Below are 24,483 nucleotides of genomic sequence, written 5' to 3'. Positions count from 1 at the left end.
TGGAGCCTCAGCTTCAGGATCTGTCCTTCCAGTGAGCACTCAGAGCTGATTTCCTTCAGAATGGATAGGTTTGATCTTCTTGCAGTCCATGGGACTCTCAAGAGTCTCCTCCAGCACCAGAATTCAAAAGCATCAATTCTTCGGCGATCAGCCTTCTTCCCAAGAAGCAGGTGTCTTTTAATTTCGTGGCTGCTGTCACCATCTGCAGTGATCATGGAGCCCAAGAAAGTAAAATCTTTCAGTGGCCATGATCTTCGTTTTTTTGATGTTGAGCTTCAGACCATATTTTGCGCTCTCCTCTTTCACCCTCATTAAAAGGTTCTTTAATTCCTCCTCACTTTCTGCCATCAATGTTGTGTCATCTGTATATCTGAGGTTGTTGATATTTCTTCCGGCAATCTTAATTCTGGCTTGGGATTCATCCAGCCCCGCCTTTCACATGATGAATTCTGCATATAAGTTAAATAAGCAGGGAGACAATATACAGCCTTGTCATACTCCTTTCCCAATTTTGAACCAATCAGAATAACTGCTTACTGGTATGAAAGCATCAACAGAGGTAAGGAAGTTGTTCCTACAAGGCTGTGGATCAGATTCCTAGTGGCAGAACCTGCTTTCTAATGGGCTTCAGTTGGCCATTTCCCACCTCTCTTTCTCTCTCTTTCAAACCCCAAACACACATAATTTCCCAAGCACCTTCCTTTTTGGGAACCATCCACAGCCATGTAAGAACATTAAGAGTCATTTGCACCAATCATCTTTTGCAAATCAGACAAAACCCATTCTCAGTAGCCAGACAGCAAATTCACAACACTATTTTGGTTCCTAGCACTTAATTCTGGCTCTCACCACTTGTTTATTTAGGAGAGATGCAGCTGTGAAAGGAAAAGCTGCTGCTAACAGCTTTTCCCATTGTTTCCCCTCAATCTTCTGGTCCCAGCAGCCCCCGCTGCCCACCCACCTGCTAGAGCAAAGAGACTGTCCTTTCTGTCAACAAATCCATGGAAAGGGAGGGTGAGAGATTGGACTAGGAAGGAACAAAGTGGGAGATGCTACTGTTGAGTCTTCTTCCCTAATGGCTCAGCTGGGACCAGTTTGCTTAACCAAATATAGCCTTAAAAGGTAAAGGGGCTCCTGACAATTAAGTTCAGTCGCGGACAACTCTGGGGTTGCTGCGCTCATCTCGCTTTACTGTCCACCAACAGTTTTTCCGGGTCATGTGCCAGCAGGACTAAGCTGCTTCTGGTGAACCAGAGCAGCACACGGCAACACCGTTTACCTTCCCGCCGGAGTGGTACCTACCTATTTATCTACTTGCACTTTGATGTGCTTTCGAACTGCTAGCTTGGCAGGAGCAGGGACCGAACAAAGGGAGCTCACCCCGTCACAGGGATTTGAACTGCTGACCTTCTGACTGGCAAGCCCAAGAGGCTCAGTGGTTTAGACCACAGCGCCACCCGGGTCAAATTACCCCATAATTTATCTGGAATTGGGCAGGGGGCCGGTGCAGCCTACTCAATCCATATTTATAATGGGCCAATGCAGAACCCAGAACATGTCCCACTGATCATCTGACTACTTCACTCTCAACTTGACTTTTATTTCCAGTTAACTCGGTTTTAGCAGACTTGGGACCGCCCAATTTTATCATTAACTATTTCTTACATTTCTATATCACATTTTCCGCCAAGGAACTAAAGGTGATGTACATGGTTCACAACAACCTTTTGAGGTAGGTTAGACCAAGAGGCTGTGACTGGCTCAAGCTTACCCAGTGAGCTTCATGACTGCATATGATCTGGCTTCCCAGATCACAGTCCAGCTCATATCAAACTCTGGAGGGCTCCACGTAGTCTAGATCAGGCATAGGCAAATTCCGGCCCTCCAGGTGTTTAGGACTACAATTCCCATCATCCCTAGCTAACAGGACCAGTGGTCAGGGATGATGAGAATTGTAGTCCCAAACATCTGGAGGGCCGGAGTTTGCCTACGCTTTTCAGACGCTCCAAGTGTCCCTATTTTCCAGGGACCGTCCCAGATGTACAGAAACTGTCCTGGTTTCTGATTTGATCTTGGCAACTCCTGCTTTTCCTTAGTATGTCTCTATTTTCATTGGAGAAATGCTGGAAGGTATGGAGTTACCCCCGAGCCAAGGAGATATGTAACTAGACAACCTTTAGAAGATCATATCTGAAGGCAGCTCTGTATAGGGAAGCATTTAGTGTTTAATGTGGCTGGGGCATAATTTTAAATACAGTGGTGCCCCGCAAGACGAAATTAATTCATTCCGCAATTTTTGCCGTCTAACGAATTTTTCTTCTTGCGAAGCACGGTTTAAACGGCTTAACAAAGTCGCAAGACGTTTTCGTCTTGCGAAGCAAGCGCATAGGGGAATTCGTCTTGCGAGGCAAATCGCGAATGAAAAAACCTTTCGTCTAGCGAGTTTTTTGTCTTGCGAGGCATTCGTCTTGCGGGGCACCACTGTACAGTCATACCTTGGAAGTCAAACGTCTTGTGACTCAAATGTTTTGGCTCCTGAACACTGCAAACCTAGAAGTGAGTGTTCCGATTTGCGAGCGTTCTTTGCAACCTGACACGGGTTTCCACGGGTTACGATTCCGTTCGACTTCTAAGGTATGTCTGTACAGTGGTACCTCTGATTGTGAACGGGATCCGTTCCAGGACATTTCGCCGCTTCTGCGCATGCATGTGACATCATTTTGAGCATCTGCACATGCTAGAGCGGCAAAACCCAGAAGTAACCCTTTCCGGTACTTTCAGGTCGTAGTGGGACGCAACCTGAAAAGATTTAACCTGAAGCAAACATAACAAGAGGTATGACTGTATTTTATTATTATTATTACAGTGGTAACCTCGGGTTACATACGCTTCAGGTTATATACGCTTCAGGTTACAGACTCCACTAACCCAGAAATAGTGCTTCAGGTTAAGAACTTTGCTTCAGGATAAGAACAGAAATCGTGCTCTGGCGGCATGGCAGCAGCAGGAGGCCCCATTAGCTAAAGTGGTGCTTCAGGTTAAGAACAGTTTCAGGTTAAGAACGGACCTCCGGAATGAATTCTGGTAAGTACTTAACCCAAGGTACCACTGTATTATATAAGATGTCCCTATTTTAATCAGAGAAATGTTGGAGCGTATGTAGATTCTGAACATGCTATAGAGGGATTGTGTGAGTTGACTTATAGTTTCGAACACTGTATTTGGGATTGATACGCAGACCCTAGATTGCCCATCATGTCAGTAACTCCTCTGTATCACAGAAGCTGCCGGTCAGGCCAGGCCCATTGTTCAGCGGCAGAATGCTTGCCTGCCTGCCGTAGGGTCTATATCGAATCCCAGAACTGTTAAAAGACTATTGATCTCTGGGAGCCAGTTGAAGCAGGCAGTGCTGTGGTCTAGTTGCATCACAGTCTTGTGCCTGCCTAATACTGTTTGCTTGTGTTCTGCGGTGAAACATCCCTCTGTTGTTGTGTGTATTTCTTGGCTCACGATGGACAGCAAAACTGAACACCCTTCCTATCTCTGGGACATCTAATCCTGCTTGTCTCCAAACCCCGAAGCTTTTATGCAGGGAAGATTACCATTGATTTCCTTTTCAGTTGTATCCACTGGAACTGTCACTGGTTGGAAGCTTTTGAATGAGTCAAAAAAAGAAAGAAAGAGGGTGCTTTGTTTGCCTTGCTTGGCTCTTTATGATGTCCTAAGTTCATCTGTTTATTAGTCTCGGGACCTGACCTTTGAGCGGATACTCACATAGGCAGCCCTTATTCAAGGGGGCAGCTGCAGCGGTGGGCTTTGTGTGGTACAACACCCACTCCTCTAAGCACAACTGCAGAGGAGTCCCATGCAAATGTATTTGGAAGTAAGACGCAATGAGTTTTACTGGGATCAGGGCCGGATTTGGGTTGGATGAGGCCCTCAGCTCCTGAAGGTAATGGGGCCCTTTCTATGTCCAGCTGTCCTTTGTCCACAACAAATTGTCACTGTTTTTTTGTGTTGGATATATGCTATATGGTAACTTATGGACCTAATAGGTATCTCAAGCCATTTGCACATAACAAAATATCCATTTTATCAAAGTAATTGTTGAACTGAAATACAATTAAGGAGAAGTATATTAACAGTGAAATACAATTAAGAAGTATATTAATAGTAAAATAATTATTAAGCTTTAACTTAAAATGATGTTTTAATTCATAACAAACTTAATAATGCAAACACACTGGAATTTGGCAAGAACAAAAGTTCCTTTAGAAACACAATTTACAAAGACTCATAATCTAGTCTCTAGAAACTTGCTATAACATGAAATAATAATAGGTGCAAATATATGATTCAAACTACTAATAATTATAAATAGCAGAATGTAGGCACCCTATATACAGAAATGAGCAAACCAGTGATATTTTAGGGAGCAGGCTAGCAGGCAGGGCCCATGACTTACATCACAGGAGCCTACACAACACAAAACACTGTTGCTGCTTGTAGGTTTTATTTTGTTTGTTTTGTTATCTTATATTTTGGAAATGTACATCCAGGTTTTTCCCCTTTAATTTTTTTGGGGGCCCCCAAGAGAGTAGGGCCCTAAGCTATAGCTTGCTTAGCTTATACGTAAATCTGGCACTGACTGTGATTTCTTATTCCTCCTATAATTACTTAGGGTTCTTCATCTCAGAAGTAAGCTTGCTTAGACGTAGCGGGGCTCATGCTCAAGAAAATGCATTTAGAATTGAGAGTGGAGTTTGTCGTTTGCATATACAGAAAGAGAATTGTAGCATGCTCATCAAGCATGAACAGCCTCCCTGTTGCTCTGACTACGTTTGTGAGAGGGATGACGCACCCTTTTCTCAGCAGTTGAAAACCCAGGCATAAAATATTAACGCGTTTTCTTAAATACACCACAGTAAGTGCTAATAATTACTTGGCTAAGCAAGAGTTGCAGCATGGAGGTGTTTCTAAAAATACAATTTTTTAAATGTATTTCCTGCGATATTTTTAGTTTCTAAATAAAAGCTATCCACGCACGTAATGGGGCATTGGCTTGCCGCTTGAAGTGGTTATAGAAATAGCTTTTGCTGCAACTGCATCGTAAGTGCTTAGCTTAAAGATGTAATAATGGAGTGGAATTTCCTGGGTGATGTTTTTCAGACTTTGAAATGAGGATGGAAACTTTGCATTCCTTAGGTCTTGGGAACCCTCCATTTTAATAATAATAATAATAATAATAATAATAATAATAATAATAATAATAATAAAAACCCCAGGAACTAAAATGTGCCAATCCCATAAAAAATTAATCTCCACTAACCTTAAACTGGTCACACTGGGTTAAAAACACCATTCTCTCCCCCTGTTTTAGAACGTTCTTATATTTCATTTCATAAAATCGAAATAGCTTGATTTGTGCTATGACTTCTGAACTGGCAAAACAGTTGTGTGTGGGCTTTTCTTTAGTTTATTGCAGGTGTAGAAAAAGTTGGACAATGGCATTTACGGGAGAAGCCTCCAGTGGCCATAGAAATCAAACGGAGAAACAAGGAACAGCTAGAGAAGAAAGTCACAAGACGCCAGTGACTGACAGTGGAATAGAGAAAGGAACAGGGAGATGAGAGGCCCAATATTTAACAGCTGAGACTTTGTCAGCGATGGAACAACTACCTTGCCTGATCAACTAGCAACATTGTGCATCCAAATCGGAAAAGAAAGACCAGGACTCTTCACAATGCAGGCAGTTGTTGAGTCCATTGTGAGCTACTTGTTCTGGGTCCATTAATTCATTTGTTAGCTACTTCCTAATGCAATAGGGGCACGGGTGGTGCTGTGGGTTAAACCACAGAGCCTACGACTTGCCGATCAGAAGGTCGGCGGTTCGAATCCCCATGATGGTGAGCTCCTGTTGCTTTCTCCCAGCTCCTGCCAACCTAGCAGTTCGAAAGCACATCAAAGTGCAAGTAGATTAATAGGTACCGCTCCGGCAGGAAGGTAAACGGCGTTTCCGTGTGCTGCTCTGGTTCGCCAGAAGTGGCTTAGTCCTGCTGGCCACATGACCCGGAAGCTGTACGCCGGCTCCCTCGGCCAATAAAGCGAGATGAGCGCCGCAACCCCAGAGTCGGTCGCGACTGGACCTAATGGTCAGGAGTCCCTATATTTAATGCAAGGAGTTTGCAGAATTGAAATGGTAAAGTCAGGTCTTTTAGCCAGCACACTCAGGTCCTGAAGTAACTATGCTTGAGAGACCTAAGGAATTCAGAGCAGCGGCACTGAGATAAACTGGGGACGGGAGCACTTCTCATTTAGATGGAACAAAGGGGTTAAAGGACTATCTATCTGCATGTAAGATGGATTCCCAAAATACCCTTTTCCCACAATGCTCTCCTCTGTTTTGATGGCCCAACTTGGGACCCTGGAACCTCAGACCTAGGGGCCAAATGTGGCTCTGTGGGCCTCTATTCGGCCCTTGGGACTCATCAGGGGCCGCACCCCTCACTGCTCCTGGGTGAGGTGGTGCAATGGGCTGGTGTGTAGAAATGAGCCTGGTGTGCAAAGGGGGAAAGCCAGGTTTGTTCTGTTCGCCGTTGCTTGCGGCAGCAACCAGCTGCGTGTGGCCCCTGGAAGGCTCTCCAACAGGGAATGCGGCCCTTAGGCTGAAAGAGATTCTCCACCATGGGAATATAACTCAGGAGTGCGGAAAGGGATCTGACAGGGGATAGTTCAGTCGGCTAGAGCATGGTGCTGAGGACGCCAAGGTTGCAGGTTCAATCTCTTTATGGAGCAGCTGCATAGTCCTGCATTGCAGGGGGTTGGAATAGATGACCCCCAGGGTCCCTTCCAACTCCACAATTCTATTATTCTTATCTCCCCTTCCCCTCACACCCAACTGTCAATCTGACATCAGGGGATCATTGTTAGGGCTGCAGAGCACCCTTACAAAGAGTCATTGCATGGTGCTTCACAGAATCATAGAATTGTAGAGCTCAAAGGGACCCTGAGGCTCATCTAGTCCACAAGGCAAGCAGTGGCGTAGCAAGGTCAGGTGGTACCCGGTGAATCAGGCCTTGAGCAGTTTAGCCTGTCTTTAGCTGTGCTATAAGAGAGATCTTCTGCCTCTTACAGCTTTTTTCACATCCCGATAGGATACTACTTTGTATGACAAGCTTCTGATAGAACCCAGCCCTTCATTTTACCATTCCGTGATATTTTCCAAAATACCAAATGTACAATTCAAAAATTCCTTCTAAAAAGGTGAGGTTATTTAAGAGAGATGTTAAACGTACTAATTAACAGATTGCACATTTACAAAGGAATATTGGTTTCATATCAAGGTCCCTATAGTTCAAGCTATGGTTTTCCCAGTAGTGATGTATGGAAGTGAGAGCTGGACCATAAAGAAGGCTGATCACCGAAGAATTGGTGCTTTTGAATTATGGTGCTGGAGGAGACTCTTGAGAGTCCCATGGACTGCAAGAAGAACAAAGCTATCCATTCTGAAGGAAATCAGCCCTGAATGTTCACTGGAAGGACAGATCCTGAAGCTGAGGCTCCAATACTTTGGCCACCTCATGAGAAGACTCCCTGATGTTGGAACGAGATGGTTGGACAATGTTCTCAAAGCTACCAGCATGAGTTTGACCAAGCTGCTGGAGGCAGTGGAAGACAGGAATGCATGGCGTGCTCTGGCCCATGGGGTCACAAAGAGTCAGACATGACTAAACAACTAAACAACAACAAGGCCTGAAGCTGGGTCTATTCTGGCCCCACATGTTGTAGTGCTCTTTTTTTTTTGGGATGATGATGATGATAGCCTGTCTAGCTGGCTGGGTTTCCTCATCCACTCTGGGTGGCTCCCAACCAAATATTAAAAACATAATAAAACATTAAACATTAAAAACTTCCAGAGCCAGTGTGGTGTAGTGGTTAAGAGTGGTGGACTCGTAATCTGGTGAACCGGGTTCGCTTCCCTGCTCCTCCACATGCAGCTGCTGGGTGACCTTGGGCTAGTCACACTTCTCTGAAGTCTTTCAGCCCCACTCACCTCACAGAGTGTTTGTTGTGGGGGAGGAAGGGAAAGGAGAATGTTAGCCCCTTTGAGACTCCTTCGGGTAGTGATAAAGCGGAATATCAAATCCAAACTCTTCTTTTTCTTCGGATGTCTTCTAAAAGTTATGTCGATGGTAGGGCGCCACCACCAAGAAGGCCCCCTGTGTGGTTTGATATTTTGATATGCAAGGAAAATGGATCTTTACAGCAATTGAGTGGCAGAGGCTTTTACCAGTGGGCCGAGGGGCAAATATTTAGAGACCGGAATTGGGGACCAAAACCTGACACAGGTGCAACAAAACGCAAGGCAGGCAATCTCCGCTGATCTAAATGTGTGCTGCTTTTTTTAAGTTTCAGGAAAGCAGCAGCCAGGGGCGCATCATTGCTTACACCGATCAATTATAGAGACAGCTGGAAAACACAGACATCTGTTGTGTCCTATGGAAACGGGAACATGGTGTTGATGTTGTCACAGAAACGCAGCAACTTTCTATCGAGGTCAGGGCCAGCCTGAGACACAGGAGCAAGGAAAGGGATGCAAAGCAAAGGGAGTTTTCCCCTTGGAAAAATGGGCTTCCTTTTCTGTTCAACACACACACCAACAAAAACTACCTTAGCGGTGGAATATGAGCGACTTTACCTTTTCTCCTGTGCTAAAACAGTGTGAGTGTGTTTTTGTATATATGCATAATCACAGCCAGGGGGAGGCAGCTGCCTCCCTAAATCAAGTAAATAAATAAAAACACTTAACTAACTAATCAATTGAGTCACAGATAACTTGGTTCTGCCCCCCCCCCAAACATAAAAGCCTGCCCCCCAACTAAATCCTGGCTCCACCCATGTATGTACCTTGCTTCAAAGTGTGTGTGTACTGCACAAACTTTGAAGCCGCATTTAATAGTATTTAATTCATTGGTGTAGAATGCTGAAAATAATTTTCTCCAAAGACTGGAGATGCCTCCACAAGGCAGATTATTGGGAACTTCGTGCTCATCTAAAGGATGCAAGCTTTGCAAGCAAGGCAAAGCGTTTCTTAGGTCTCATCCCATTCTTATGTTTCTTAGGTCCCATCCACACAGGGTGGACGAGGTTTGACGAGGCCCTAAGCTCCTGACGCAGGTGGCGCTGTGGGTAAAAGCCTCAGCGCCTAGGGCTTGCCGATCGAAAGGTCGGCGGTTCGAATCCCCGCGGCGGGGTGAGCTCCCGTCGTTCGGTCCCAGCGCCTGCCAACCTAGCAGTTCGAAAGCACCCCCGGGTGCAAGTAGATAAATAGGGACCGCTTACAAGCGGGAAGGTAAACGGCGTTTCCGTGTGCGGCTCTGGTTCGCCAGAGCAGCGATGTCACGCTGGCCACGTGACCCGGAAGTGTCTTCGGACAGCGCTGGCCCCCGGCCTCTTGAGTGAGATGGGCGCACAACCCTAGAGTCTGGCAAGACTGGCCCGTACGGGCAGGGGTACCTTTACCTTTAAGCTCCTGAAGGTAATGGGTCCCTTTCTATGTCCAGCTGTCCTTTGTCAACAACAAATTGTTGTTGTTGTTTGTGTTGAATATATGCTATATGGCAATTTATGAACCTCATAGGTATCAAAAGCCATTTGCACATGTTGCCATGTGACCAGTCCATGCAGAACGTAGGCACCCTATATATATATATAGGTAAAGGGACCCCTGACCATTAGGCCCTGTCGTGGCTGACTCTGGGGTTGCGGCGCTCATCTCGCTTTATTGGCCAAGGGCATACATGTGGCCAGCATGACTAAGCTGCTTCTGGCAAACCAGAGCAGCTCACGGAAACACCGTTTACCTTCCCGCTGGAGTGGTACCTATTAATCTACTTGCACTTTGACGTGCTTTCGAACTGCTAGGTTGGCAGGAGCAGGGGCCGAGCAATGGGAGCTCACCCCGCCGTGGGGATTTGAACCACCGACCTTCTGATCGGCAAGTCCTTGGCTCTGTGGTTTAACCCACAGCGCCACCCTATATATATATAGAAATGAGCAAACCAGTGATATTTTAGGGAGCAGGCTAGCAGACGGGTCCCATGACTTACATCATAGGAGCCTACACAACACAAAACACTGTTGCTGTATGTAGGTCTTAATATATTTGTTTTTTATCTTCTATTTTGTAAAAGTACATCCAGTTTTTCCCCCTTTAATTTTTTTTGGGGCGCCCCCAAGAGATTGGGGCCCTGAACTATACAGCTAATCCGGCACTGATTCACTGCGTTTCTTAGGTCCCATCCACATTGTATGCACGCGCTTTCCTCCGAAGAATCCTTTCCAGCTGGGAAGGAGGCGAGGACACTTCCCGGGGGGCGACCTTTGCGCAAAAGAGCGCGCGCGCACGCCGGCTTCGGAGCCGCACAGAGCTCTTCGTCCCAGCAAGAAGGCGCAGCTCCTCGCCAGCCGGCTGCCTCCCCCCTTCCTTCTTCCAATTCCTCGCCCCCATCCCAATCTTGCAAAGGCACCAGATCCTCAACTTGGCGCCCGCCACCCCGTCCCCCGCTGCCTCCCCCTTTGCTCCGCGCCAAGCCCCCTCTCCGGCCGAAGGGCCACGTGACTGGAACCTCCTCGCCCGTGGAATCCGTGACGTTACGGGGGCGGGGGATTTCTCCTTCCAGCTGCTCCTCCCTTTGCGGGGGGGGGGGGGGTGGAGAGCCTGGCATCGGAGCGCAGGCGCACTCGCCTCCCAGCCGGTGCGCTTGCAGCTGCTTCCAAGAGGAGTTTTTGCAGCGCCAAAGTCCCGAGTCGCGGAGGTGGCGGCGGCGGCTTCTGCTCCCCCCGCACTCCCGGGGTCGCGGGGCTCCGTCTGTGCGGAGCAGCCGGTCCCTGGCCCGTCCCCCGCCGCCTCCGGGAGACCCCTCGCCCGCCTCCCCGCCCGCGTGCGCTCGGACTTGCGCCGGATTCCCTCCTCCTCCTGCTTCCCAGCAGGTTCAAGAACTCCGAGGTGAGTCTTTCTTCCCACCTCTCCCGGAGGGTTTGGGGGGGGGGTTGCAAGAAAGGGGGGGCCGGTTGCGCCATGCAAATTCCCGGGGGCGGCGGGTTCCTCTCGAAAGGAAAGTTTGTGCAACTCTGTCGTGGGAAACGCAGCATGGGAATACCCCCCCCCCGCTCCTTCCCCATCGAGTGTGGCCACCTTTGTTCAGGCAAAATGCAGGGCAGGGGAGGGGGCGATTTTTTTGTTGCTGCGCCTTCCAAGCGATCTCTCGCAGCCTAACAAGACGCGCGGGGGCGCGCACATGCATTTGTAACTCTTGCCTGCGCTTGGCAACCCAGAGTTTCAATGCGTGGCCTTTTGCGCACCCTTGGGCTGGAGAGAGGGTCCCTAACTTGGCACAGAGGGGGACCCGGGATCTCTCCGTACGGGACGTAGCATTTTGCAGGTGGCAACTCTCTCCACCTTGGAGTGGGGGTGGGGAGGCAGGACAGCTCTCTCCACCTTCCGACTGGCGCCCTCTTGCCTCCCCCCCCACGCCCCTTTTCCTTTCTCTTGGGTGCCTTATCTCCTGCGCGGGGGGGGGGGGGCTGCCAGGGGCTCCCTCTGCGCGAGTCTCTGCCTCGCTGTCCTGTCTCTGCCTGCAAAGCCTGGAGCTGCAGCAACGCGCCGCGCTCTTGTATATTATTTTTTTTGCAAAGAACTTCGGGCTCCCCTTCACTTGACATTGCAATGGCCCGGGCCTTGGGGGGGGAGGGGGTGTGCTCGGAGGGGTTTGCTGCTTCTCTTTCCTCTGCCCTTCTCTCTTTCTCTTCCCCTCCCCATTCCTCCTTTTGCTGGTTCACCTCTCCCTCCGTTCTTTGGAACAGCAGGAAAGAGGGAAGCTTTTGTTCTGGAAACATCAAAGGTATTTGAGGTGCGGGGTGGGGGGAGGTCGAAGGGAACGCAACATTTTGGAGGCGAGAAAGATGGTGCCTATCAGCGCTTCATTGTGGGTCACCCCCCCCCCCTTCTCCCTCTCTCTCTCTCCCTCTCTTTGCTGAAGGGAGAAAAAGAATTCAACTTTCTTTCCCTCCCTCTTGGCTGCCGGGCACGTGAATTAGCTAATGAAGCTGCATTTTATGCAGACCTGGAAGTTTATTGATCTGCTGCTCAGTCTTATTACTTAAGCAGTCTGTTGGGAGACTGTAGGAAAATCGAACCCCCCCCCCCTCGCGTAGCCTGGCTGCTTTTAATAATGTTGAATTTAAACTTGGATTCTTCTGCCCATCCTTTCAAAACCAGCAGTTTTTACCTTGCTGTGCAAATAGCTGTGTGTAAATGTGAACGTTTATGTGGATGAAAAGTTTGGACCACTAAAAGGCTTCCTTAGGTATGGTGATTGTTGCATCTAGGAAACAGGGACAAAACAATGAGATTAATAGTTGAATATGAAATTGTCTTAGTGTGTGTGTGTGTACAGGCAAGGCTTAAACTTCACATGGTCTTTTCTGAACGCTTTTCTAAGCCTAGGTTTGTTATAAGGGTGCATCCAGCCATTCATTCATTTCCTTTGAGGAGAAAACACTTCTTGGTCTACTGTGATAACTTCCATGGTTACCACTTAAACTTTGCTTGTGTGCATTCGTTGTTAGAATAGTAGCAGGATTTCGGTCCATTGGTTTATGGTCCTGCTTGCCTCCTGAAAACAACAACAAAAACAACATATTTATATGCTGCCCATCTGACGGGGTTCCCCCAGCCACTCTGGGCATATTCCAACGAATCAAAATACAACATGACACCAAACATTAAAAACTTCCCTGAGCAGGACTGCCTACAGATGTCTTCTGAAAGTCAGGTCGCTTTTTATTTTCTCTACTTACCTCTGTGGATAAGGGACGCGGGTGGCGCTGTGGGTTATACCACAGAGCCTAGGACTTGCTGATCAGAAGGTTGGTGGTTTGAATCCCCGCGACGGGGTGAGCTCCCATTGCTCGGTCCCTGCTCCTGCCAACCTAGCAGTTCAAAAGCACGTCAAAGAGTTCAAGTAGATAAATAGGTAAACTGGCGGGAAGGTAAACGACGTTTCCGTGCACTGCTATGATTTGCCAGAAGCGGCTTAGTCATGCTGGCCACATGACCCGGAAGCTGTACGCCGGCTTTCTTGGCCAATAAAGCAAGATGAGCGCCGCAACCCCAGAGTCGGACACAACTGGACCTAATGGTCAGGGGTCCTTTTACCTTTACCTTTACCTCTGTGGCTATATATAACATGGCAATTGCGCCCCTTTCCAGGAGAGACATACTGAGTGCATTCTTGAGGGGGAGATGCAGGAGGGCTTGCAGAAAGGAGACCCCCGCCAGGCAGCTTTGCCTGTTCTGAAGGAGCATCTCCTCCCCCATTGTTCTGCCCGGACACTGAGGTCCAGTGCCGAGGGCCTTCTGGCAGTTCCCTCATTGCGAGAACCCAAGTTACAGGGAACCAGGCAGAGGGCCTTCTCGGTAGTGGCACCCGCCCTGTGGAACGCCCTCCCACCAGATGTCAAAGAGAACAGCAACTACCAGACTTTTAGAAGACCTCTGAAGGCAGCCCTGTTTAGGGAAGCTTTTAATGTTTGATGCATTACTGTATTTTAATATTTTGTTGGAAGCCGCCCAGAGTGGCTGGGGAAGCCCAGCCAGATGGGCGGGGTATAAATAATAAATTATTTTTAATTTTATTATTCCTTGCTGTGCCACCTGCGGACTTAATTATGGGGCCAATTATCTGATTTTGGGTTGATCACGCTCCCATTTCTTCCCTGGAAGAGCTCCTGATACAAACCGGGAGCTTCTTAAAAGTACAGTGGTACCTCGGGTTTAAGTATTTAATTCGTTCCGGGGGTCCATTCTTAACCTGAAACTGTTCTTATCCTGAAGCACCACTTTAGCTAATGGGGCCTCCTGCTGCTGCTGCGTCGCCGCTGCATGATTTCTGTTCTCATCCTGAAGCAAAGTTCTTAACCCGAGGTAATATTTATAGGTTAGCGGAGTCTGTAACCTGAAGCGTATGTATCCTGAAGCGTATGTAACCCGAGGTACCACTGTATGTAAGACCTGTATTCTGCATACCTGCACTGAACGTGTTGGTGTTCTTTTAAATTAGGTGCAGTGTCAGAAACTCAGATATATAAGCTGGGTGACAAATAGGGGTGACCTATTCAGGTGCAATGGCACCTTAAATCTTGGTTAGTTCACTCCCTATTCGTCAGGGGGTTGGGCTAGTTGATCCCTGGGGTGCCTTCCAAAGATCTATGGATTTTATGATCTCAGCTACATTGCTTGACTTGCTTTTCATACAATTCACTTGTCCCAGCATGCAAGAAGGAGAAACACAGTGGACATGGTATTAACTGTGGACTAAGGCAGGGTTTTTTAAACTGTGGTTGCCAACCCGGCGCCCACAAATCTCCACGTAGTTGCAATTGGATCCGCTCGCTCCAGTAGCAAAATGCGCCTGGCTAATTTCTAGCACTGGCCAGGTGGTATATGAGGACATGAGGAGAGCTTGCGGGATCAGGCCAGTGGCTCTTACAGTCTAGCATCCTTGTTTCACGGTGGCCGACCAGGTGCCTGAAAGTTGCAGCTGCTTTTAAATTGCTTTTAATTTTTATCTGTGTTGTTTTAAATGAGACCATCTGGGCTGTGAGCCCTGGAAGACCTGCCCCCTGCCTTGCTGGCCCTTTCCCATTTGGCCTGGGAGAGTGGAGTGCTGACTGACTCCAGCTACAAAAGCTGAAGCTGTTGAACAGATTCTTGGGCTGGAGTATTGTTCATGGGGGTTTGAGAGAGCTGTTGCTGTTATTGATATTACTGTTGTATCTTTAGTTTTAGATCTTACGATTTACCTGGAAATTGTTTCCATTTGGTTGTGTACTTTTTCATGTGTTTTATTTATTGTTTATGACTTATGCTATGTTTGTAAACCTTGTCATGTTGTAAGCCGCCTTGAGCATAGTTTACCAGGGATCAGCAAACTTTTTCAGCAGGGGGCTGGTCCACTGCCCTCAGACCTTGTGGGGGGTTGGACTATATTTTTTTTTTGGGGGGGAATGAACAAATTCCTATGCCCCACAAATAACCCAGAAATGCATTTTAAATAAAAGCACACATTGTATTCATGTAAAAACATGCTGATTCCCGGACCATCCGCGGGCCGGATTTAGAAGGCGATTTGGCTGGATCAGGCCCCCAGGGCCTTAGTTTGCCTGCCCATGGTCCTAAACATGGACTTGAAGTGGTGGGTGCCAACGACCGACTTTTACAGGCTTTTACAGATGGGTATCTGCGGAAGTGGCTTCTTGTGAGGGTACCTGTGTTGCTGGAACTCCAGAGTGCTAAGCCATTTTTGTATGAATAGGCTTGGATTTGTAGCAGTGTCTTGCAGCTCCATGTTTTTGGAAAAAGTGCTGGAAACAGGGCTGGATTTAGGTTTGATGAGGCCCTAAGCTACTGAAGATAATGGGGCTCTTTGTCAACAACAAATTGTTGTTGTTTTTTGTGTTGAATATATGCTATATGGCAATTTATGGACCTCATGGGTATCTCAAGCCATTTGCACATGTTGCCCTGCAACCAGTCCATGCAGAACGTAGGCACCCTATATATAGAAAGGAGCAAACCAGAGATATTTTAGGGAGCAGGCGGGGCCCATGACTTACATTATAGGAGCCTACACAACACAAAACACTGTTGCTGTATGTAGGTTTTAATCTTACATTTTGGGACGCGGGTGGTGCTGTGGGTTAAACCACAGAGCCTAGGACTTGCCGATCAGAAGGTCGGTGGTTCAAATCCCCACAACGGGGTGAGCTCCCATTGCTCGTTCCCAGCTCCTGCCAACCTAGCAGTTCGAAAGCACATCAAAGTGCAAGTAGATAAATAGGTACTTCTTCTGGCGAGAAGGTAAACGGCGTTTCCATGCGCTGCTCTGGTTCGCCAGAAGCGGCTTAGTCGTGCTGGCCACATGACCTGGAAGCTGTACACTGGCTCCCTCGGCCAGCAAAGCGAGATGAGCGCCGCAACATCAGAGTCAGCCACGACTGGACCTAATGGTCAGGGGTCCCTTTACCTTTATCTTACATTTTGGAAATGTACATCCAGTTCCCCCCTTTAAATTTCATTGGGGGCCCCACTCCCTTGGGGCCCTAACCTATAACTTGTTTAGCTTGTACGTAAATCCGGCACTGGCTGGAAACCTTTAAAGATTCACCTAGTCCATATGGGAACCGCCTCAAAGAAACCAGTTGCCATTTGGGGCTCTGGATTTGTGGCTGCTCTGCAAGAAACTTAACAGATCGTGGCTCAGACCCTCCGAGTGCCTCTTTTTCCCAGGGACAGTTTCTGGTTTGATCCTGGAATGTCCCGCTTTTCCTTATTTAATAATAATAATAATAATAATAATAATAATAATAATGGAATAGGATGTTCCTATTTTCATTGGAGAAATGTTGGAGGGTATGGTGTGTGTAAGAAGCAGAAGCTAGTTTTTTTAATTGATCTGAATAGAAGAATTGACTTAATTCCTTCCACATCTCCATCTTATGACAGATGGCTTGGTCTAAACGGAAAACAAAGGATGAGTGTGTTTGTCAGCAGCTGGCATGAAGGAAAGTATGAGTTCTTTGCATACTGTAGAACTTGGGTATGCAAATTAAAAAGCAACAACACTCTTCCTTGGAATATGAAATAGCTTTTCAGTAGTGATCCGTAGCCATGATTATTACTCCTTCGGCCACAAAGTTTTGGCACAATAAGTAGAATATAAATTAACAAATAACCACAACGATAGTAATAATTAAGAGGAGTTGCTGGGTATTCACAATCCCCTGTTGCGCCTGTGTAGATATACCTAATTACTCTTAAAGCTGAAGATACAGTGATACCTCGGGTTAAGTACTTAATTCATTCCGGAGGTCCGTACTTAACCTGAAACTGTTCTTAACCTGAAGCACCACTTTAGCTAATGGGGCTTCCTGCTGCTGCTGCCACACCGCCGGAGCACAATTTCTGTTCTCATCCTGAAGCAAAGTTCTTAACCTGAAGCACTCTTTCTCAGTTAGCGGAGTCTGTAACCTGAAGCGTATGTAACCCAAGGTACCACTGTATTGTTTATTTTATAGCTTGGAGCGCTGCTGTCAACTTGGCATTGCAGGATCAGTTCAGATGTTTTTGCTCTGGATGGAAACTGAAGATGTACCTCTTCTGTGTTGTATTTACGAATGCCCTCTGAACCAAACTATGCCGTCAGCTTTCCTTTCTTTCTGCTTTCTAAACTCCTGCCTATTGGCCTTTCCATTCTTGCAGGGTATGTATGGCCCATCTTAAATAATAGATGTAGGAAGTGAAATGAAATCTCTCTAATGAAGGACTTGCTTAGTAACTGATGCAAGCGATTTCCCCCCTCTTTCTTTTTGCTTTTTTCAACTGCTTATAGGGTCGGTGGAGCTGTCACAAACGGGCAGCCCTCCATACTGCCGGGTTTTATAGAAGCACAATCACTTAATTGGGAACTGCTGTAAATGTATACTGCCAGCACCACTCACTGGACTTTAGTAATTTAGTTAATGGAATTAAGTAGTGGCATTTAACGAGAGCTTGCACACATACTTCGATATCAACCATTTGTACTTGCTCATATTTTTTTAAAGGTTGGGTGGAGAAACACAGTGCCTTCTGAAGCTGTCATGTAAGGTCCAGGAAAGTGTGTCGTTTTCAAAATCTCTTTGTTATTTCAGCACCTTATCGGTTAATCACTCTTGCATGTTCTTTCCAATAAAGAACAAACATTGGGCTGGGTGTATATTTTTCTTAGATGGAATAATAGAAAAACTAAGCAGGATATGAACAAGTTCCAACTTTTGCCATGGAACTTCCCCCCCCCCCCCACAATCCATCATCTTGCAGAGTGCACTGTAAACCAAGGGCAGTATGTTGCCAAACTGGCTTGCTGTTTGTTGTGTGTCCCTGAAAATGATGTGCAAATTGTAAATGTTAGGCAGCTAATTAAGCAAAGCAGTCATGGCATTTTGACTCATCGTACATTCCAGGTCTTGTCCTTACTGCTCTCCTCAAGCCCTACCTGTGAGCGTTTCCTTGGTAGCGTTCAGGATTGAGGCGAAGTGTATTTATCTCCATCAAGTTGCATTTCAAAACCACAAGCAATTAGCTCCTTAAACAAAGACCCAGGGGAAAAAACAACCTAACTGGTAGAGAGGATTCTCGCCCCTCAGTCTCAGAAATAGCATTGCGTCTAGAAAGCACTAGAAAACTCATTTACCTTGTGGAAGGCTCTGTACTCGACTATGTCTTCTAACCCAACAAAGACTGTAATAAACAGGGAGGTGCACTCAGGAGGGGGGGGATGCACCCAGGGGTGTAGCGTGGGTTGCTGGTGCCCAGGGCAGACAAGCTGCTGATGCTGCCAGAGTGCCCCCCTCACCAAGTGAGACACCGTCCATTAAGAGTTTGGGTGTAATCTTTGACACCTCCCTTTCCATGGAGGCGCAGATTGCAGCTATAACAAAGGCGGCATTTTTTCATCTCCGCTAAGCTAAGCGGTTGGCTCCTGACCTCTCTCGCCCTGGCCTAGCCACTGTGATCCATGCGACGGTCACCTCCAGGCTTGATTATTATAACTCACACTACGTGGGGCTGCCCTTGAAGCTGATCCAGAAACTCCAGCGGGTGCAGAATGCCGCGGCGAGACTCCTTACAGGGTCCTCGCTGTGGGAACACATTCACCCAGTGCTATACCAGCTGCATTGGCTCCTGGTGGAGTATAGCATCAGGTTTAAGGTGCCGGTTTTAACCTTTAAAGCCGTATAGGGCCTAGGACCCTCGTACCGATGGGACCGCCTCTCCTGGTATGTCCCACGGGGGACCTTACGGTCTTCAAATAAATACATATTGGAGATCCCGGGCCACAGGGAGGTTAGGTTGGCCTCAACCAGAGCCAGGGCTTTTTTGGCTGTGGCCCCGATCTGGTGGAACGCTCTGTCACAAGAGACTAGGGCCCTGCGGGACTTGACATCTTTCTGCAGGGCCTGCAAGACAGAGCTGTTCCACCAGGCCTTTGGCTAAGGCACAGCCTGACCCCCTCCTTTGGTAATCCTCACAGAACTCTAGCCCAATGGTTGCCATGAATTTGATTTTGAATTGATTTTAGAATGAATTGATTTCAGAATGCTGTGTTACTTTTATTGCTGTTGGCCGCTCTGAGCCTGGCTTCAGCTACGAAGGGTGGGATAAAAAGAAAATTTATTCTTATTCTTATTCTTAACTTGCCATGGCCTCCCCCCTCCCCACGATACGCTTTTATTTTCTGAGATGAGAGGTAGCAAGCCAGGGGTGTGGCCCTCCCAGTCTTGTTGGACTCCAATTCCCATCAGCCCAGTTGTGGTTCCTCAGACTTGGTGGTACCTCGGCTTTCGAATGCAATCCATTCCGGAAGACCGTTCGACTTCCAAAACGTCCGAAAACCAAAGCATTTACTTCTGGAAGCATTTAGTTATGGAAAACTCAATATGGAAGCTGCGTGGCATGTTCAACTTCCGAAAAGCGTTCAAAAACCAAAGCAGTTCTGGGTTTTCGGTGCTTGAAAACCAAAATGATTGACTTCTGAGACGTTCGAAAACCAAATACCACTGTCTTCTGAAGCTTACTGCCTCCTGAACAGTCGGGGTAGAAAATAGCCGTTGAATACAGAAAGTTAGCTGCATTGCAAAGGTCTGAGGAAATGAAAGGGTTTTTTTCACCTTGTGCCCAAACGAAGCCAACGTGGGAGAGCCAAGTGCCTTTCAGGAGAGACTTCCCATTAGGTAGCCGCCATCATTGGAGTCTCACATTTGCAGGATGACCATTTCTAAGGCCCTGAGAAGTACCGTGGCTGGCTGCCAGCTGCTAAGTGGTTCTGCTCTCAGGCCAAATTTCCTGAGCTGCCTTCCTGGCCCAGTTCACCGTGACAGAAACCAGAGTGCACGGAAATGCCATTTACCTTCCCGCCACAGCGGTACCTATTTATCTACTTGGGCTGGTGTGCTTTCGAACTGCTAGGTTGGCAGGAGCTGGGACAGAGTAACAGGAGCTCATTCTGTCATGGGGATTCAAACCACCAACCTTCCAATTGGCAAGCCCAAGAGTCTCAGTGGTTTAGACCACAGCGCCACCCACGTCCCTATCTAGTAACTATGGTCCATGCTTAAGGCATCACACTTTATTATAAGTGTAACTATGAGAGAGTGAGTGCTCAGAGGCAAGATTTCATTATATTCATGTTGCTACTTATTCGAACATCTCCCAGGGTCATTTACCGGCCTCTCCTCTCCCCTCCTCTGAGTATTCCTGTTTGGCCTTATGCTTTCTTCTATAACTGACGTGATATCCACAGAAGTGTTTGCTCTGGAGTTGCAAAAAACTCTTCTTTAATTAGAAATGGCTCTATGCAAACAAAGACAGCGCTCATGGGAGTGAGGAATGTTGTTTTCCGCCACCCACAACAAGGGGAGTTTAGGAGAATACCGTGAACAGACGCTTTGCTCCCGCAAAGCTCACGGATCCTTCTGTTGGTGTTAATTAAAAGTCTTCTGACTTTGCCTTTTAACACACACACACACACACACACACACACACATCTCTCCAAGAAACCTTGACCACCAGTCCCGTCCTCCCAAACCACAGGCTGAAGTAGGGATGGCCATTGGGGACTGTGAAGGCTGCTTTCTTTATTACCTGCCAGAATAGCAGTAATGCTGTTAAGAGCAGTTTCTTACCTTATTTTTCTGCACCGGCTCCCAGCTTCTAAATTATGAATATCAAAACAGTAGCTGCTACAAGGGGAAGGAAAGGAAAACAGCTTTCATTCCTCTTTGGGGTGAGAGAGAAGGGGGGACCAGGGAAGGAGAGGAGAAGAAGGAGACCACACTTCCTTTGCCTCTTGGCCCCTTCCCCATATATTCCTTATGTCTTTTTACAGTGTCTGTTTAAGCCCATGGTTCCCAGCATGGGGCACGTGCCCCACGAAAGGGGGGGGGGGAAATTAGATTTCCAAGGGGGGCAGTTCAAGAATGAGTTATTAACAGTTAATGGCCCTTTAGGCTTCCTCCACATGAATAGGAGTTTGTTGTTGTTCAGTCGTTTAGTCGTGTCCGACTCTTCGTGACCCCATGGACCAGAGCACACCAGGCACTCCTGTCTTCCATTGCCTCCCGCAGTTTGGTCAGACTCATGCTGGTAGCTTCGAGGACACTGTCCAACCATCCCGTCTTCTGTCGTCCCCTTCTCCTTGTGCCCTCCATCTTTCCCAACATCATAGTCTTTTCCAGGGAGTCTTCTCTTCTCATGAGGTGGCCAAAGTATTGGAGCCTCAGCTTCAGGATCTGTCCTTCCAGTGAGCACTCAGGGCTGATTTCCTTCAGAATGGATCGGTTTGATCTTCTTGCAGTCCATGGGACTCTCAAGAGTCTCTTCCAGACCATAATTCAAAAGCATCAATTCTTCGGTGATCAGCCTTCTTTATGGTCCAGCTCTCACTTCCATACATCACTACTGGGAAAACCATAGCTTTAACTATACGGACCTTTGTTGGCAAGGTGATGGCTCTACTTTTTAAGATGCTGTCTGAAGTTTGTCATTGCTTTTCTCCCAAGAAGCAGGCGTCTTTTAATAGGAGTTTACTTTTTGAATAATAAGATTTATGTGACCGGGGGGGGGGGTGCATCAGGATTTTGGAGATGCTTAGGTGGGGCATGGCCAAAAAAAAGGTTGGGAACCACTGATTTAAGCTCCTAATATTTCCCTGAGCTTCTGTATCTTATAAGGAATAGGTAGTTCTTTAAAGGATTTCAGATTGCACCTTTACCCGGTGTTAACTCAAAGAGCAAATCTTGTGGTTTTATGTTTTGATTTTGTTCTGTGAACCACCCTGAGACCTTCGGGTATAGAGTGATATATAAATTCAAATAATAATAATAATAATAATAATAATAATAATAATAATAATAATTATTTATGTATTTATGTCTGCGAATGCTGCAGCAAGATCATTAAATGCCCCCAAACTGGTGTACCTGTGAAAGAGGAGTGGCGGTTGAAATGGATGGACTGTGCGAAAATAACAAGTTTCAACTAGTAAAACCAGAGAACAAAATGGAAGTTTTCAAGGAGGAGTGGAAAATGTTTGTAGATTATTATTTTCAATTATTAATTGTGAATAGGTTAGCATGCTAGCGGGTATGGAGAAAGTTCAGCAGTAAAGTTTGCTTTGAGAATAAAGTTGATAAAAGAAGGGCATGGATTAGTTACAATATGCAGCGGCAAAATATAATTTTTTACGTGTTGTAAGCCGCCCGGACTGGCTGGGGAAACCCAGCCAGATGGGTTGGATATAAATAATACAGTTGCTTTTGTTGTTGTTGAATTATTGTAAACATTTCTGAGGAGGTGGGTGGCGCTGTGGTCTAAACCACTGAGCCTCTTGGGCTTGCTAGTCAGAAGGTTGGTGGTTCAAATTCCTGTGATCAGGTGAGCTCCCGTTGCTCTGTCCCAGCTTCTGCCAACCTAGCAGTTTGAAAGCACACCAGTGCAAGTAGATAAATAGGTACCACGGCAGCCGGAAGGTAAACAGCATTTCCATGTGCTCTGGTTTCTGTCACGGTGTTCTCTTGCGCCAGAAGCAGTTTAGTCATGCTGGCCACATGACACGGAAAGCTGTCTGTTGAAAACGCCGGCTCCCTCGGCCTGAAAGCGAGATGAGTGTTGCAACCCCATAGTCAAATTCGATTTGACTTAACCATCCAGGGATCCTTTAAAAAAAATACCACCCATTTCTGGAATGCTGCCTGTAACTCTTGGAGGAGGAGAAAACATTAACCAATTTCCTCTGAAACCTGTATCCCATATCACCATCAGAAGGATGCAGAGAGAGAGAGAGAGAGAGAGAGAGAGAGAGAGAGAGAGAGAGAGAGAGATGTGTCTGTGCTTTCCGTTTTTTGAAAGAAAGAAATGGTTTGCTCCCGTTTTGGCCGTCCTGCTTGCAAGGTGAGTGGACTCAGCCTCTTTTCACTTTCTGTTTTCCCTTCGGCCACCTGGTGCCAATTCCCAGGGCAACCGTGACAGCTGGTCGGTGTCCAAAGTCCTTGCCTGTTGTTTAAACTTGCATCAGGAAATGATTTGTCAGGAGATCAAAGCCCTGGTGGGGCAAATGAACCATTTTGCCAAACCGCAAGTTTGGCCTGGATGTAAACATCGCCTGACATATTTACGAGGCCCGTCAAAGCTCTTGACACATGAACGATCTCTGTCTTTCGCACAAATCTGACGTGTCTAATTTCATATGGTGCCCATAGGGCTAATCAGGCTTGCACTTGAGGGAGGAGGTGAAGCATGCAATGGCAGGAGACGGATGGCTTATTTAAGAAGTGAAGCCCCGTTCTAGGGGTGTGGACTTTCTTCATATGATTATTTACTCTTTTAGGTCCCCTTCCAGTCCTCTGGAAGAAAGTGAACAGCGCAATGCACATGTTGGTAGTCATAGTGTTAGATGAGGCAGGGGTTTATCAAAATAAATGATTTGGAAGCCATCGTAATTTAGACACCCAACAAATAATAGAATCAGTGAGCTGGGAGGGACCCCCTGCAATCTGGGGGTCTTTTACCCAATGCTGGACTCAAACCCACAACCCTGAGATTAAGAGTCTTCTCCTCCTCCTTCTATGCTTGCCTTCTTCCTGTGTTACAGATGCAAATAATTTAGTTTATTTTTTTGCCTTTGCTTATAGAGAGAAAGGGATGCAGGTGGTGCTGTGGGTTAAACCACAGAGCCTAGGACTTGCCGATCAGAAGGTCGGCGGTTCGAATCCCCGCGACAGGGTGAGCTCCCGTTGTTCGGTTCCTGCTCCTGCCAACCTAGCAGTTCGAAAGCACGTCAAAGTGCAAGTAGATAAATAGGTACTGCTCCGACGGGAAGGTAAATGGCATTTCTATGTGCTGCTCTGGTTTGCCAGAAGCGGCTTATTCATGCTGGCCACATGACCCGAAAGCTGTACGCTGGCTCCCTCGGCCAGTAAGGCGAGATGAGCGCCGCAACCCCAGAGTTGGCCACGACTGGACCTAACGGTCAGGGGTCCCTTTACCTTTATAGGTCTATAAGACGCACCAGACCATAAGACGCACCTAGTTTTTGGAGGAGGAAAACAAGAAAAAAATATTCTGAATCTTAGAAGCCAGAACAGCAAGAGGGATCGCTGTGCAGCGAAAGCAGCGATCCCTTTTGCTGTTCTGGCTTCTGGGATAGCTGCATAGCAGCCTGCATTCGCTCCATAAGACACCCACACATTTCCCTTTACTTTTTAGGAGGGAAAAAGTGAGTCTTATAGAGCAAAAAATACGGTATTTCTTATGTGTACTATTAGCTAAACCAACCTCCCAAGTCTGTACTGCTGATACCATTTCATTTCACTAAAATGCAT

General features: G+C 47.0%; 1 protein-coding gene across 1 annotated transcript in view; it reads left to right on the top strand.

The window, feature by feature from the left end:
- Positions 1–10,787: 10,787 nt before the first annotated feature.
- Positions 10,788–24,483, top strand: part of KANK1 (KN motif and ankyrin repeat domains 1) — a 126,018-nt gene continuing 112,322 nt past the window's right edge. The window contains exon 1 of the mRNA XM_082204576.1: positions 10,788–11,008. The gene's annotated coding sequence lies outside the window, so the exon portion shown is untranslated. The remainder of the gene's footprint in view (positions 11,009–24,483) is intronic.

Source organism: Podarcis vaucheri, assembly GCF_965113315.1.
Source record: "Podarcis vaucheri genome assembly, chromosome: 17".
Classification (NCBI taxonomy): domain Eukaryota; kingdom Metazoa; phylum Chordata; class Lepidosauria; order Squamata; family Lacertidae; genus Podarcis; species Podarcis vaucheri.
Note: the sequence above shows the minus strand (reverse complement) of the source record. Positions and strands in the feature narration are given on the sequence as shown.